A 16,213-nucleotide genomic window follows, 5' to 3' on the forward strand; every position below is an offset into this window, starting at 1 on the left:
GCCTGGCTCCCATGAGACCCAGAACGCATCTCCAGCACAGGGATGCAGACGGTGGCCAAGGCTGGGGCGAAGCCTGGGACTCGGACTCGGCCTAGATGAGAGGTAGAGGCTTGGCCCAAGTCTGGATCTAGAGGGACAGTTACGGGTTCCATGCTTGTCAATGCGGTCTTCGGCAACTATATAAGGAAAAAAGGAAGAAAAAGAAAAAGACAACAAACACTCAGAGGCTCACTGGGGCTCCAACTTGCAATCTCTGTCTTCATAGACAGAACTTGGTGTCCTAACTTGCAGGCCCTGAGCTCTAGAAGTCATGATGCTGCTTGGCCGGGCACAGTGGCTCATGCCTGTAATCCCAGCACTTTGGGAGGCTGAGGCAGGTGGATCACGAGGTCAGGAGGTCGAGACCATCCTGACTAACATGATGAAACCCTGTCTCTACTGAAAATACAAAAAATTAGCCAGGTGTGGTGGCCCGAACCTGTAGTCCCAGCTACCTGGGAGGCTGAGGCAGGAGAATTGCTTGCACCCGGGAGGCGGAGGTTGCAGTGAGCAGAGATCGTGCCACTGGCACGCCAGCCTGGGCGACAGAGTGAGACTCCATCTCAAAAAAAAAAAAAAAAAAAAGTCATGCTGCTGCTTTTGACATCTCGTGGTGCTTGGTGGTCATGGTCATGCGGTGGCTGTTTAGTTAGCATATTGAGAATATCAAGGCACAAAAATAACCTTGTGGCCAGAACCTGTGGGGAAAAAGTTGTTGGGGGCTCCAACTTTGCCCTCTCCAGAAGCCCGAGTGACCACTTCTGTGACACAGCTTGACATATAAAATCTATGGGCAGAGTGTGTCCCTCTGTTCTGTGCCAAGAAATAAAAGCTGCACCCTATGCTAGCATTCTGGGTGCCTCTTCTCCCCTCTCAGTCCGTCCAGTTCTCCTGCTTTCAGGGTGTCCAAAACCATCTGAGAAAGTTATCTAAAGACTTTCCATAAAGAAAGGGAAGGGGGGGGGCGGAAATCCAAAGGATCATAAACGTTCCCAGGTCTCACTGTGTGCCAGGAGAAATACCGTCTGTCTCCTGCCCAGACCTCAGAGCCCGGCCTTTTTTCCTACAGGGCGGTGCCCAGCTATTCCTGGAAGCCCCCTCCTTTCTACCAGACCCCTCCTCAAGTTGTCTTCTCCCAGAGCACGGACCGAGGGAAAAGATCAGATCAGCAAAGCCTGACGCCCCCTGCCCCCTCTTTCTGTCCAACCTGACCTGCAGTTTCAGCCTGTGCCCTCTCCTGATGCCACGGCGCCAGATTCTTCTCCCAGATCAGGACCTAAGCCATGAGCTCTTCCCCCCAGCCTGGCTCCGCGCCCCACTAGGTGACCAGGAGAGGATCTGATATACTAATTTGTGTTAATGTGATAATGGGAGCTAATGGGGTCATGTGCTAACCATAGGTCCAAGTTCTAACTCAGCATCACAACCTCAACCCCAAGCTCAGGCTGCAGGGATGGGAATTTTAGGCTGACTAATCTCCACAGCCGGCTGGAGCGGGTGGGGGAGTGGGAGGAACCAAAGCCCCGGGACGATCCCAGGGTCTGGTGCCTTTGAACTGCTGTCTCGGTTTCAGTTTCATCCTTGGCTGACGAGTTCCTCTGAAGAGTGGAATTGCTTTGGTTTCCCTCCAACCCCTCTCCCGTCCCTGGCCGCCCCCTTTTTGGACTGCTAGCTCCCCTCGGTCAGCCCTTCTCTTCGTGAGGGAAGAGATGGGAAGATAATTTGGCAGTGACAAGGAAAAAATGTACACATAGACACCCTGAGACGCACAGGCTCACATACCATACTGCTTTGCAGACATACATATGCACACACCCTCCAGGAACACACACGCATGCTCGAAGGACCCAAAATCCAAGACTTGAGCCCACACACACACACGCACACACACACACACACACATGCACACCCCCAACACAGTTATGCCCTTACTCACATCTGTGAGACCCACACAGACACGCACATAGGCAGGCCAGACCCAGAGACCCATGTTACACACAGACCCGCATGCACACTCACACGCCCTCACACAAACAAACCAGCAGCAGCCGCCGAGTTGGATGGCTTCCTCAAAAGAGGGCTGGAAAGTTTATTTGCTGCCAGCGAAGGGGCCTAGACATTCCGTGAAGTGACTCATACTGCACCTTTATACACATTAAGTATTATATTTCTCTGCATTCAACAACAACCCTCAACCCCGATGTGGGGGAAGGGTGGGGAAACTGAGGGGTAGCTGCATTTCTTTTTTTCTTTTATGAGACAGAGTCTCGCTCTGTCGCCCAGGCTGGAGTGCAGTGGCATGATCTCTGCTCACTGCAACCTCCGCCTCCCGAGTTCAAGCGATTGTCTCAGCCTCCTGATAGCTGGGACTACAGGCGCCTGCCACCACGCCCAGCTAATTTCTGTATTTTTTTGTTTGTTTTTGTTTTTTTATTTGAGATGGAGTTTTGCTCTTGTTGCCCAGGCTGGAGTGCAATGGCGAGATCTCGGCTCATCACAACCTCCGCCTCCCGGGTTCAAGTGATTCTCCTGCCTCAGCCTCCTGAGTAGTTGGGATTACAGGCATGCGCCACAACACTCGGCTAATTTTGTATTTTTAGTAGAAATGGGCTTTCTCCATGTTGGCCAGCCTGGTCTCGAACTCCGGATCTCAGGTGATATGCCCGCCTAAGCCTTCCAAAGTGCTGGGATTACAGGCGTGAGCCACCGCGCCCAGTAATTTTTGTATTTTTAGTAGAGACGGGGTTTCACCATATTGGCCAGGCTGATCTCAAACTCCTGACCTTGTGTTCCACCAGCCTCAGCCTCCCAAAGTGCTGGGATTACAGGTGTGAGCCACCTCACCCGGCCGTGACTGTGTTTCCATTGGGCCTCTGCTATGCCTCTGCCTAGCAAATGTCTCAGGCCTTTCCTCACTTCCCAGTGGATTGGGGCAATCCCAAAGAGTGGAATCATCTAACCTCCTGGTACAAACCTCAGCCTGGGCCTGCCCCTTGGGAGGATGCAGAGTGGATCAAATCGGGGGGCTAATGAGTTCCCCTCATAGCCACTCCTTGATCCTACCTCATTCCTAGTCCTGGGTACCTGGGGTTAGGCCCCGTGGTCCCACTGTGGTGTCCCAGTCTGAGCCCCTCCTGATCTCTCCTCCTCTCCAAGTGCCCTCCCCAACTCTCCTGGATCTGACCTTACGGCCACCACCTTGCACACTTCCAGGGGGTGACATTCACTTTTTATACTACATAGAGCCCTACATAGTGTGACTGGAAGCCCCTCCCTTCCCCTGGGTCTCTTCTCCATTTGAAAAGAGATTCAGCTGAGTGAGGTGGCTCACACCTGTAATCCCAGCACCGTGGGAGGCTGAGGCGGGCAGATCACCTGAGGTCAGGAGTTCCAGACCAGACTGGCCAACATGGTGAAACCCCGTCTCTACTAAAAATACAAAGATTAGTCAGGTGGGGTGGTGGGCGCCTGTAATCTCAGCTACTCAGGAGGCCGAGGCAGGAAAATCACTTGAATCCAAGAGGTGCAGGCTGCAGTGAGCTGAGATCATGCCATTGCACTCCAGCCTGGGCAACAGAGGAAGACTCTGTCTCAAAAAAAAAAAAAAAAAGAAAGAAAGAAAAAGAAAAAGAGATGCCAGCTTGATGGCTACTTGTGTCCCCGTCCCCCAGTACACTCAAGGGCCTGCAGAAATGTGCTTGGTGCTCCCTCTGGCCAAACTTCCCTGTGTTGACAATCTTGGTCCACCTGCACCAGACTATGGGGAGATCAGCTAAGGCCAGCTTCACTCTGAGGACCCATCAGAGGTCATAGAGATGACACAGGACAGGTATGGAACCAGCAGATGTTCATGGCTGAGGGGTTAACTCTGCCATCAAACCCCTGGATGCTGCACTGCCTCTGATAGAAACCCAGGGTGGGTGCCTGCCTCTCTGCCCTGGTCCCAGAGACTTTTTCAAACTGAGCTTTCACTCCAGGATAGGAGCTGGGGATCAGTGGAGTTAGAGACTCCAGGGGCCTTGCCTTCATCTCATTTGCTGACTCTGCCCAAAGCCACTTTGTCGTTACTCTTTTTTTAAAAAAATGAACCACAGGTTTGGGTCTTTCTCCCTGACACCCCAAATCTCCCACCATCCCAAAGGGTCCTCCGGAAGAACACTGAAACTGTTTCCCAAACAACAGGCCCACTCCCCAACTATCAGGGGTCAGAGGGTAGTGCCTCCCAGCAGCCACCACCCTCAGGGTTGACAGGGCGAGCACCTGCTCACAGCCACCACCGCCTCCTGTGCCGGCATCGCCTCCTCCAGGCAGGCCTCCTGAGCTGCTGTCCAGCTGGAAGACAAGAGAAGGCCTGTGATCTGAAGTTTTGTAGGGGCTTTCATGGTTCTGGGAGGAGAAATGTGTACCTGTTTTAATGATTGTAAACTGAGCAGGGTGGGCTGCAGGGACCAAGTGGCTTTCCAAGATCCCTAGTCAGACACGAATCCCAGCCTAGGAGGGTGGCTCAGATGAAAGTTGTGATCTGGGAAGTGGCTACCAACTCCATCCTCTCATCTGCGTGCCTGCGCCATAGCCTGAGTCCACACCTCCACCGCAGTTCAGGCTGAGGCAACAGACCATCATCTGTGAAGAAGAGCTTTGGTATAACCAGCCCATGTTGCACACAGATCCACATGCCAAGAAGTTGAGTGAGGGGAGGGAGAGAGAAACCAGCCACCTTGTCTCCAAAGAACCTGCGGTGGCTGGGCACAGTATCTCATGCCTGTAATCTCAGCACTTTGGGAGGCCGAGGCAGGTGGATCACCTGAGGTCAGGAGTTCGAGACTAGCCTGGCCAACGTGGTGAAACCCCATCTTTCCTAAAAATATAAAAAATTGGCTGGGCACAGGCACCAGCACTTTGGGAGGCCAAGGTGGGTGGGTCATGAGGTCAGGAGTTCAAGACCAGCCTGGCCACCACAGTGAAACCCCATCTCTACTAAAAATACAAAAATTCGCCGGGTGTGGTGGTGCAGGCCCATAGTCCCAGTTACTCAAGAGGCTGAGGTAGGAGAATCACTGAACCTGGGAATCAGAGGTTGCAGTGAGCCGAGATCGCACCACTGCACTCCAGTCTGGGCAACAGAGCAAGACTCCATCTCAAATAATAATAATAATAATACAAAAAATTAGCTGGGCATGGTGGCAGGTGTCTGTAATCCCAGCTACTCAGGAGGCTGAGGTAGGAGAAACTCTTGAACCTGGGAGGCAGAGGTTGCAGTGAGCCGAGATCGCGCCATTGCACTCCAGCCTGGGCAACAAGAGCAAAACTCTGCCTTAAAAAAAAAAAAAAAAAGGCCGGGCGCGGTGGCTCAAGCCTGTAATCCCAGCACTTTGGGAGGCCGAGGCGGGTGGATCACGAGGTCGAGAGATCAAGACCAACCTGGTCAACATGGTGAAACCCCGTCTCTACTAAAAATACAAAAAATTAACTGGGCATGGTGGTGCGTGCCTATAATCCCAGCTACTCAGGAGGCTGAGGCAAGAGAATTGCCTGAACCCAGGAGGCGGAGGTTGCGGTGAGCCAAGATCGCGCCATTGCACTCCAGCCTGGGCAACAAGAGCGAAACTCCGTCTCAAAAAAAAAAAAAAAAAAAAAAAAAAAAAAGCCTGGGGTGATTTGCAGGAAAACATGAGCTATCAGGCACTGCTTGAATAAAGGAATTCTGTTTTGCAGTTATTCAAGGAGCTTTTTAGAACAAACACTGCTTTGCTGACCAGACACAACCTTGACTTGGAGATCTCTGTGTGCCACTTGGATACCCATGGCCTTGTCATGTAAACCCAACAGATGCAAACCTGGAGTTACTGAATGCAACAGAAGAACAATGAGTACTGGTTTTATAGAAAGGATTATAGGGGGCTTCTCAGATTTATAGGTGGAAGGCTTCCTTTTACACCATAACCTCTCTCCCAGCTTTTGAATACACTCCTCGTTCCAAAAGTCTGATCGATAGGCAACTTTTCTCCTTCCTTCCTTCCTTCTCTTTCTTTTTCTTCTTTCTTTTTCTTTCTTTTCTTCCTTCCCTTCCTTCCCTCCCTCTCTCTCTCTTTCTTTTTCTTCTTTCTTCTTTCTCTTTCTTTTCTTCCTTTTTTCTTCTTTCTTGAGTTTCTCCTGTCACCCAGGCTGGAACGCAGTGACGTGATCTCAGCTCACTGCAACCTCCACCTCCCGGGTTCAAGCAATTCTCCTACCTTAGCCTCAGCCTCCAGAGTAGCTGAGATTACAGGCTCCTGCCACCACACCTAGCTATTTTTTTTATTTTTAGTAGCGATGGGGTTTCACCATGTTGGTCAGGCTGGTCTCAAACTCCTGACCTCAGGTGATCCACCCGCCTCAACCTCCCAAAGTGCTGGGATTACAGGCATGAGCTACCTTGCCTGGCCAGTAAGCAACTTTTCTAGTATGTGTCTATGGTGGCATGTTCAGACTCTGGCCACAGAAGCTGTGGCATTGTGGTATTTTGCTCTGGCCATAAGCTTGAATAGAATTTGTTGAGGAGGCCGGGTGTGGTGGCTCACGCCTGTAATCCCAGCACTGTGGGAGGCTGAGGCGAGCAGATCACAAGGTCAGGAGTCTCAAATAATAATAATAATAATAATAATAATAATAATAATTTGTTGAGGACAGAGAGTTAAGTGAGCCGAAGGAGGGAGAAACCAGCCAGTTGTCTCCAAAGAATCTCCGGTGATTTGCAGGAAAACATGAGCTACCAGGCACTGCTTGAAAAAAGAGATGAAGGCCAGGCATGGGACTCATGCTTGTAATGCCAACACTTTGGGAGGCTGAGGTAAGAGAATCGCTTCAGCCCAGGAGTTCAAGACCAGTTTGGGCAACATGGCAAAACCCTGTTTCTATAAAAAATACAAAAATTAGCCAGGCATGGTGGTGTGCATCTGTAGTCCCAGATACCCTGGAGGCCAAGGAGAGGGAGGATCGCTTGAGTCCAGGAGTTGGAGGCTACGGTGAGCTATGACCGTGCCACTGCACTCCAGCCTGGGCAATACGGCAAGACCTTGCCTCTGGGGGGAAAAAAAGGGAGACAAAGAGGGGCTCTGAAAGCTGTTCAAGTGGAAGGGTGAGTTGAGTGTGCCGGTAGGGAGGTGGAACCACACGGGTTGTGGGCAACACAGAGGCTCCTCCGTTCTTTGCAGGACCCAAGTTTTGAGACCTGCGACCACCCAGTCAGGGTTGGAGATGGATGGAAGCAGAGAGGCTCAGAGTGCTCTGCTCATGGTGCAGGCTGGGCATCCATGGGCAACTCGAGAAGGGGAATTCCTGCCAAGTCAGGGAATGAGCCATTGGCAGAAACAGCTTGGCTGTCATCGGGAGAGTGGTGATCTCAGCCTGGTTGGCCCCACCTGGCTGGGGCTCACCCAGCGGGTAGGTAGAAGAGCAGCGAGCCGGGTGGGGAAGGAGAAGGGCAGCCGGGAAGGTCATTCATGTGGCCCACGGCTCCCCAAGGCGAGGTCAGCCTTTTTCATCACGGGGGTTGGGGCTTGCTTTGGCTGCAACTCGCAGATCATGGGGCTGTGGTTAGTTCTGAGCAGCTGGGGAAGGTGGGAACTTATGGGATTCCCAGGAGCCGTGGGCTGCAGGGCGCTGGCAGGCATTAGGGCCAGTCACCATGAGCTGGTTGGCAGCGCCGACCTCTCTTCCTGCCCTTCCCAAACGGAAAATCTCTCCTTGTGTGCTGCCTTGAGGCTTCAGCCATAGTTCCAAGCACATTCACTCACGGGAGGAATCCACCACTAGTCCTGAGTAACTTCAGCCTTGGCCATGCCATACTTTCTCCTGAGAGCTGGGTTGAGAAAGGAAAACGAAGATGAACAAGATGAACATGACGCCCAAGACAGCTAGCATTTGTTGAAGACTTACTTGGCACCAGACACTGCCATAAACATTCGTTATCTCATTCAGTCGTTGCCACAGCCTTGTTGAAGTAGGTTCGTATTGTCTCCAATTTAAAAATAAGAAAAGTAAGGCTGGGGCAGGGGACTGGAGATGGTTAATAGGTACAAAAATCTAGTTAGAATGAGTAAGATCTAGTACTTGATAGCATTACAGGGTGCCTGCAGTCAACAATAATTTATTGTACATTTAAAAATAACCAAAAAAGGCCCGGCGAAGTGGCTCACGCCTGTAATCCCAGCACTTTGGGAGGCCAAGGCTGGTGGATCACCTGAGGTCAGGAGTTCAAAACCAGCCGGACCAACACGGAGAAACCTCGTCTCTACTAAAAATACAAAAAATTAGCTGGGCGTGGTGGCACATGCCGGTAATCCCAGCTACTTGGGAGGCTGAGGCAGAAGAATCACTTGAACCCGAGAGCTGGAGGTTGCGGTGAGCCAAGATCGTGGCATTGCACTCCAGCCTGGGCAACAAGAATGAAACTCCATTTCCAAAATAAATAAATAAATAAATAATAAATAATAACTAAAAGAGTAAAACTGGATTGTATATAACACAAAAAAAGGAGAAACGCTTAAGGTGACAGATACCCCATTTACCCTGACGTGATTATGATGCATTGCATGCCTGTATCAAAACGTCTGATGTCACCCATAAATACACACCTACAACGTACCCATAAAAATTAAAAACAAAAATAAAAACTTTAATTTAGTTTACTATTATTTTATGTATTTATTTTTTTGAGATGGAGTTTTGCTCTGTCACCAGGCTGGAGTGCAGTGATGTGATCTCGGATCACTGCAACCTCCTCCTCCCGAGTTCAAGTGATTTTCCAGCCTCAGCCTCCTGAGTAGCTGGGACTACAGCCACGCACCACCACAGCGGGCTAATTTTTATATTTTCAGAAGAGACAGGGTTTTGCCAGGTTGGCCAGGCTGGTCTTGAACTCCCGACCTCAAGTGATCCATCTACCTCCGCCTCCCAAAGTGCTGAGCTTACAGGCGTGAGCCACCACGTCCGGCCTAGTTGTTGTTGTTTCTTAAGAAGAGAATTGAGGCTCAGAGAGTTTAAGTGACTTGCCTGAAATCACGACGCAGGTAAATAAATAGTCAGCGGGAATAGGAACCCAGGTCTGTCTGAGGTTAGAGACCACTGAACTCTTAGCAAAATGGGAAAGGGTGTGCATGTGTCTGTGTGTGTGTGTGTGTGTGTGTGTGTGTGTGTGTGCGCGCGCGCGCACACACTTATGAGCATGTGCGGATGAGTGTGTCCATTCTTAAGTTTCAAGGTCAAAGAGGGCTTAGGGACATTTGGGACCTACCCCACATTTGAGAGGGGACCCTCGTGGATGAGGGGCCAGCAGAAAACTGTGTCTCTAGGACCTGGAATCCCCTGGGAAAAAGCATGCCAGATTGTAAAGACAAAGTGCTTGTTTTGGGGGCTTGATTCTGAGTCTCCAGGAGATCTCAGGGGCCTGCGCCCAGTCCAGCAACAGGATCTTTCCCCAGGAACTTGTAATCTGCAGCTGCCTTTGTGGCCATCATCCACCACCACTCCTGTCCCCCCAGTCCTGCGCCTAGGATCATCCATTCCCAAGGCAGGAGAAGCAGGCCGATGCTGGAGGCTGAGCAGGTCCTTCAACCGCAAGCGCTCAAGCCCATAGCCCCTGGGGCCCCTTCAGCCTTGCTGCTTTCTGTCAAGGCTGAGGCCTGGCTGTCCCCCAACCGCAACAAGGCCACGTGGAGCTATAAGGAGTGACAATTCCCAGCGGACTCTCTCCAGAGCCTCCAAGCTGCAGGATCAGGTAGGGCGCGGTGTTGATATTGAGGCAGGTCTGAGAGGGCGAAGGGGAGCTAGAAGGGGAGCGTGCGTGGTGTTCCAGTGGACACGTGGAGCAGAGTAGCCTGGGTTTGGACAGCGGAAGAAAGGTAGGCATGGGCTTGCTCCCAGCACCCGAACTCTGGCTGTCTTTGCGCCTGCTGCTCCAGCTCCTGTCCCCCAACCCGTCCCGACTCAGATCTTCCCAGCGCCCCCCACCCCAACTCCCCGTAGGAGTCCTAGACTCGACTTCCCTAAGAAGTCGCTGAAACCCTCCAGTCACCCTAGGTGTTCGGCCCGGGATTCTGCGGAGTCGGGCATATAGTTCCAAAATCATATCCTCTGGGCATCTGGTGGCCTCAACCCACCGCACGGCCCGCCCTCCCGCTGGGGCCCGCACATCCCAGGAGCTCAATAATGTGGAGCGCAGGGCTTGGCCCAAAGGTGTCAAGCAGGTCTCCACTTGCACGGGCCGAGGGGGCTGGACGAAACCTTCCCGAGTCCCCGGGGAAGGGATTTCTCCGCTGGGCGTTGTGTGAGGGCTTCGCGCCGTGAAGGGCCCCGACCGAGCGGAGAGCTCCAGGGCCCGCCTGCTGGAAGCAGTGTCGGGGGTGCCGGGCCGGGCCGGGCCGCGGCTTGCGACGCGGGCTCTGCGGGCTCTGCGGGCGCCCTGCCTCGTGGTTCCCCGGGCGCGAGCGAGCCGCGAGGGGAAGGAGAGGCTGAGCGGGCCCCTGGCACGGCTTCCCCTGCCGTGCTGGCGACCGCGGCGGGCGGGCCGGGGCGGAGGGGCGCTGTTTCCACCGAGATGCCTCGTCCCTCCCTCGCTCCCTCCCCCACCCCGCCCGCCCGCGGTCCCTCACGTCGGTCCCTCCCTCCGGCTCTTCCCTCCCCTCCCGCCCTGCCTCCTTCGCGCCCGCCCCAGCCGCCGCCTGCGGGGACGTGTGTGTTTCTAGTGCAATTTCCCCTTTAGCTCGCTCGTTTCGGTGCTGGTCTGCGCCGGCTCGCGACCCCTCCACGGGCGCCCTTGCCGCCCCCCGTCTTGGCCTGGCCCTCCCAGGCGTCAGCCCTGCTCCCCGCGAGCTCCACCCCGCCCCCCGCCCCGTTTTATCGGGGGCGCCGCCGTCTCACCTGGTATTTGCATCTCTCCCTCCAACTTGCCGTAGGCGGCGCGACGTGTGGGAGAGCCCTGCGCCTTGCCCGCCCGGACCAGCCTGCCCCGGCGCCGAGGTGAGTCACGGGCGCGGGGTGGCGGGGGCAAGCGGGCGGGGAGGAAGGGCGGGCGGGGAGGAGGGCGGGGGACGGCGGCCCTGGCGGCCGCGGGGACGGACCGGGCGCCGTGCTCAACTTCCACTTCTCCTTTCGCCGGCGCCGAGTTCCCGGCGCCACTCGCCGGGCCGGGCTTCCGAGGGGAGAGGACGGGCTGGCGGGGCTGCGGACCCGCGTCTCGGCCCCCGGAGCGGGCAGGGGACTACGGAGACCGACCCCGGCCCGGCGACCGAGCCCGGCCCGTGAGCCACTCGGCCTCAGGTACGTCGATGGCGCCGGTTCTTCCAGCCTTCGGGGACCTGGAAAAGTTTGCCCGAGGGCGGGATCGAGAGCGCCGGGGCCCCGGCGTGGGGCTGGGGGCCCAGGGAAGGGAGGAAGAGTCGCGGCGTGTCGCGAGCCGCCCTGGCGTCGCCCCGCCGCGCGTGTGATGGAGAACCCGGGCTCCCGATCCCGGGATGGAAGTGGAATGGATTCCTCGAGTCGGGGAGTCGGGGTGGGGGCCCCCGTTTCCTCTTGCCCCCGGCAGCCGGGGTTCTGTGACCCGCCGATCGTGACAGCGAGCCCCCAGGAGCTTTACGCCCGAGGGCAGAGGAGGTGGGGCAGACCGTGGCGGAGCTGCTACATTGATCGACTGCCCCCGGGGCTTCTGGGGCTAGGGCTTTAGGGTCACACGCACACACGCGCACGCAGACCTATGACTTGGAGAACTGGATCGCCAAAATAGAGACCTCTTGGCAGGGGCCTGAGTTTCCGTGTGAGCCAGCCGCCAGCCTTCCCGCTCTCCCCGGCTCTCCCGCCTCCCCGTTACCTCCTGGGCCGCTTAGGGGACTCAGCCGCGCCACCGCTCGGGGTCCCCTGACGCCAGCGCCTTGTTTTGGAGGCTTGAGGGACTGCTGAGGCGGTGGCCACTTTATGAATTCCTGGCTTCTCCACCGCACCCTAACCCTGACACCCTTTTCTCACCACCATGTGCCTGGACATCCCCTTCCTGACCAGAGTCGCCTCCTGACCCCTTGGCACCTGGGCTCAGCGAGGTCCTCCTGGGCCACCCCCCACCCACCATACCCCAGTTGAGGGATTTGATGGCCATTTGATTCCTGCCCCTCATCCCTCAGCCGATGATCGAGGCCTGTCTGGTCCTGCAGCCTCTTCTGGTTAATGTTTGACAGTTCATTGTGGCTAATTATTTTAATTAGCTCTTAAAGTGGGAAGGAACAGTTAACCTTGGACTTCTCGATTTTGGCCTGGTGGGGCCTCAGATGGGAGGAGTGCTGGGGAGGTGGGGAGGTAGGAGCGGAAGTGAGGTCACCACCCCAGGGCCTGAACCACCGCTGCACAGCCCCAACAGCTGGTGGGCACGCCCATTGGGAACTCACCCCCTGCGAGCTGACCCCTGGCCTGAGTGCCAGTTTGGAGGGAGGTGAAGGGAACACTTCTAGTTCTTCCCTTTGGGGAGACTTTGGCACTGAAAATGCCTGGGGAACACGTATGCCCAGCAAGAATGCCAATCCCTCCTTGCAGTTAGTGGCACTGGGTTTTCCTGGTTATAAAGTACTTTCTCAACCATTAATTCACATTCAGTGCATCCAGCACAGGAGCCGCGTAGGAGGAGCTCTCTGGAGTTCAGCGGAGATTATCAGGGAGAACTTCCTATCCCAGCCAGCCCGTGTGGGGAGGAGGCTCCCTTGCATGTGGTTGTTTCTGGGGCTGGGTTCAGAGCCTGGGATTTCTTGTTGGGGGCGGGGGACCATGAAGCAGGCTCCCACCCTCACCCAGGCTCCAGGCTCCCACCCTCACCCAGCCTCTTGCTGTGAGCCGAAGGAGTGGCTTGTTTGCAACTATGTCTGGCATTCCTCCTCCCTCTGCTGCACTGTTTGCTCGGTGGTTGCTCAGGAACTGGCGCCCACCCCTGGACAACCTAGGGGCCCCAAATCCACCCTCCCTCACCTCGTGCTAATTGGTGACAGTGGCTTCTGTCTTCTCTGGTATATACTGAGATCTAATAAGGAGGGTGCTGTGGTCTGTCTGTAGGGGCCTGATTGATAGCATGTCCAAAGTGCCCTTCATCCTGTAAAAATCAGGCCCTGTGTCACAGAGACCCAGGCAGACACAGGCTGAGGAGTTTGCTTTCCTGGGGAAATCTCTGCTCTTCTGCTCTTAGGCTTGGCCTTCATGCTCTCCACATCCCCCATCCCCACAATTTTCTCATCTTACCTCCAGTTTTTGTTTTTGCGTTTTGAGTGGTTTTTTGTTTTTTGTTTTTTTTTTGTTTTGTTTTTAAATTAAAGGTCTCACTTTGTCACCCAGGTTGGAGTGCAGTGGCACAGTCACAGCTCACTGTAATTCTGAACCCCTTACCTCCAGTTCTTAAAGCCTGGCTGTCTAGGCTAAAATCCCAGCGTTGTTATTTACTAGCTATGTGATCCCAGTCAATCGTATGCCCCAGTTTCCTCGTCTGTCCATGAGATCTACCTCATAACACTGCAGTGAGGATCAAATCCATGAATGAATACATATAAGCTGCTTATTAGAACGGCACATGGCACACAGTGAGTGAGTAAGTGGGAGCCGGCCTTACGCTATTGCCTAATGCAGCACGTAAAACTCAGATGCAACTCAGCAAACACTCTTAGGGCCAGTCCTAGTACAACAGACTGGCAGTGAGGAAAATGCGGATGTGAGGAAGACACCACCTGCCTTCCGGGATTGTGTGTACCTTTTCCTGTGGGCTGGAGTCACAGCAGGAGAATGGAGGGTGCCAGGGAGAGGGGATAAGCCATCTTTATAAATAATCATAATTTAAAGCCAGGATCAAATCCCTGAGCCAGTGTGGGGGATCAAGCACCCTAGACTTGGATGCTTCTCTTTGTCTTAAGACCCTGGCCAGATTCTGGTCTAGATGCACCTCCCCTCCTCCCACACAGAGTTTTGCCCTAGGATTTGGGTGAATGAGAGGGAAAGGGACACTGGTTTCTTTTTTCTTTTTTGAGATGGAGTCTCACTCTGTTGCCCAGGCTGGAGTCCAGTGGTAATGATCTCGGCTCACTGCAACCTCCACCTCCCAGGCCCAAGCAATTCTCCCTGCCTTAGCCTTCTGAGTAGCTGGGATTACAGGTGCCTGTAACCACCCCTGGCTAAATTTTTTTTCTTTTCTTTTTGAGGTGGAGTCTCACTCTGTCATCCAGGCTGGAGTGCAGTGGCATGATCTGGGTTCACTCTGCCTCCCAGGTTCCAGTGATTCTCCTGCCTCAGCCTCCCAAGTAACTGGGTGCGCCACCACGTCCAGCTAATTTTGTATTTTTAGTAGAGACGGGATTTCACCATGTTGGCCAGGCTGGTCTTGAACTCCTGACCTCATGACTCACCCACTTCAGCTTCCCAAAGTGCTGGGATTATAGGCATAAGCCACGATGCCTGGCCTCCCCCAGCTAATTTTTGTATATTTTATAGAGAGGGGGTTTCACCATGTTGGCCAGGCTGATCTTGAACTCCTGACCTCAAGTGATCTGCCCACCATGTCCTCCCAAAGTGCTGGGATTACAGGCGTGAGCCACTATGTCTGGCCGGGGCACTGGTTTCTGCATGAGCCGCAGATGGCAGTCTTGCTGGATGTCATGTGTTGGGTTCTGGGGGAAGATGGCATTTCTTAGGAACACCCCCAAACATCCCTATAGCCCCCTGCAGTGGAAAGGCTCATGCCAGCCATGCCCACTGCGTCTCCTGGGATCCCCACCAAGCTGGGAAAGGCCGTGGGCAGGCTTCTTCCCTCAGGGGTGTAGGGCCTGACCCCAACCTGGGCTTGACATCTCTCCTGGATTTCTAAGCTGCAAAGAGGTTCCTGGCTTGTCATCCAATTTATTCTCTTTGTGGTTCTCACACTGAAAACTACTTCTGCAGGGGAGAAAGGAAACTCTTGCAAGGTACCCAGAATCCCACAGGCGCTTTCCTAGGGATCAGGGGCTTTTCTCATCAACACTAACCTGCCTGCAAACCTCTCTCTGGCCGCTGAGTCCTGTAATAGCAGCCTCGCTGCTAATGCCCTGTAGCTCGGGCCCCAGTGCTGGTTGCCAAGAAACTGCTGGTCCGGGTGCTTATGAGGATTTTGACCTCATAGGGGCCGCTGAGTTTCAATTCAGCAGACATTTGTTAACACCTACTGTGTGCCCAACCAATGCTAGACGCCGTGCAGGAGATGAGAGAAGGAGGCGCCAGGGAAGAGATGACTAAGACACTGAAACAATCAGAGGCGAGGACAAGCAGCCAGGCCAGAGGCTGGTCAGGTGCTAATTGTGCTTGTTGGAGCAGAGGCCAGCGGCGGGGACTGGAGGTCTGCAGCCGCTGGAGGAGGGAGGGAAGGCTTTGTGAGGGATGTGGACCCGGGCTAGATCTTGAAGGAGGGTGGAGGGGAAGCGAGGGGGAGATTTGACGCAGCAGAAAGGGAAGAAAATACACCTGTCTATTCCCTGGCCACAGAATGACCTTCGAAGGCTGGGTGATTGTTTGGCAGATGCATGTCACATAAAAGACCAGGTCAGCGAGTGTGGGTGGCTTGGTGCAAACCCCTGTCTCCACTCCAGGAGACACAAAGTGTCTGGCCAGCCTACCACCCAAGCTGAGGGGATTTCATTTTGAAACCCTTCCCTCACCACACACACACACACACACACACACACACACACACACACACACACACCTGGGGAGTGGGAGAGATGACGGGGAGACGTGGGGCACTAAAATGACAGGAAAACTGACACGCCACACGTGCTGACGGCAGTTGCAGGCTGGCTGGATCCCACCTTTCCCCACGGTTCTGGGATTTCTCTGGAAGCCCAGAGCTTCATTCAGGTGGGAGGAGAGAGATTTTCTTTTCTTCTTTATTTTTGAGACCGAGTTTTGCTCTTGTTGCCCAGCCTGGAGTGCAGAGGCGTGATCTCGGCTCACTGCACCCTCCACCTCCCGGGTTCAAGCAATTCTCCTGCCTCAACCTTCTGAGTAGCTGAGATTGCAAGCGCCCACCACCATGCCCAGCTAATTTTTTGTACTTTTAGTAGAGACGGGGTTTTGCCATTTTGGCCAGGTTAGTTTCGAACTCGTGACCGCAGATGATCTGCCCACCTCAGCCTCACAAAGTGCTGGG

The 16,213-nt window shown here is 54.3% G+C and overlaps 1 protein-coding gene and 1 long non-coding RNA gene across 2 annotated transcripts in view; one reads left to right on the top strand and one right to left on the bottom strand.

Annotated features, from left to right (window-relative positions):
- Window positions 1-5,882: 5,882 nt before the first annotated feature.
- On the bottom strand, window positions 5,883-11,029 carry LOC141582872 (uncharacterized). The gene is made up of 2 exons (XR_012515779.1): window positions 10,939-11,029; window positions 5,883-7,879 (listed from the first exon to the last, which is right to left on the bottom strand). It is a non-coding gene; the product is annotated as an uncharacterized LOC141582872 (long non-coding RNA).
- A 75-nt stretch (window positions 11,030-11,104) lies between these two features.
- Window positions 11,105-16,213, top strand: part of ELF4 (E74 like ETS transcription factor 4) — a 45,275-nt gene continuing 40,166 nt past the window's right edge. The window contains 1 exon segment of the mRNA XM_074391574.1: window positions 11,105-11,337. The gene's annotated coding sequence lies outside the window, so the exon portion shown is untranslated.

This window comes from Saimiri boliviensis, chromosome X, assembly GCF_048565385.1.
Source record: "Saimiri boliviensis isolate mSaiBol1 chromosome X, mSaiBol1.pri, whole genome shotgun sequence".
NCBI classification, from domain to species: domain Eukaryota; kingdom Metazoa; phylum Chordata; class Mammalia; order Primates; family Cebidae; genus Saimiri; species Saimiri boliviensis.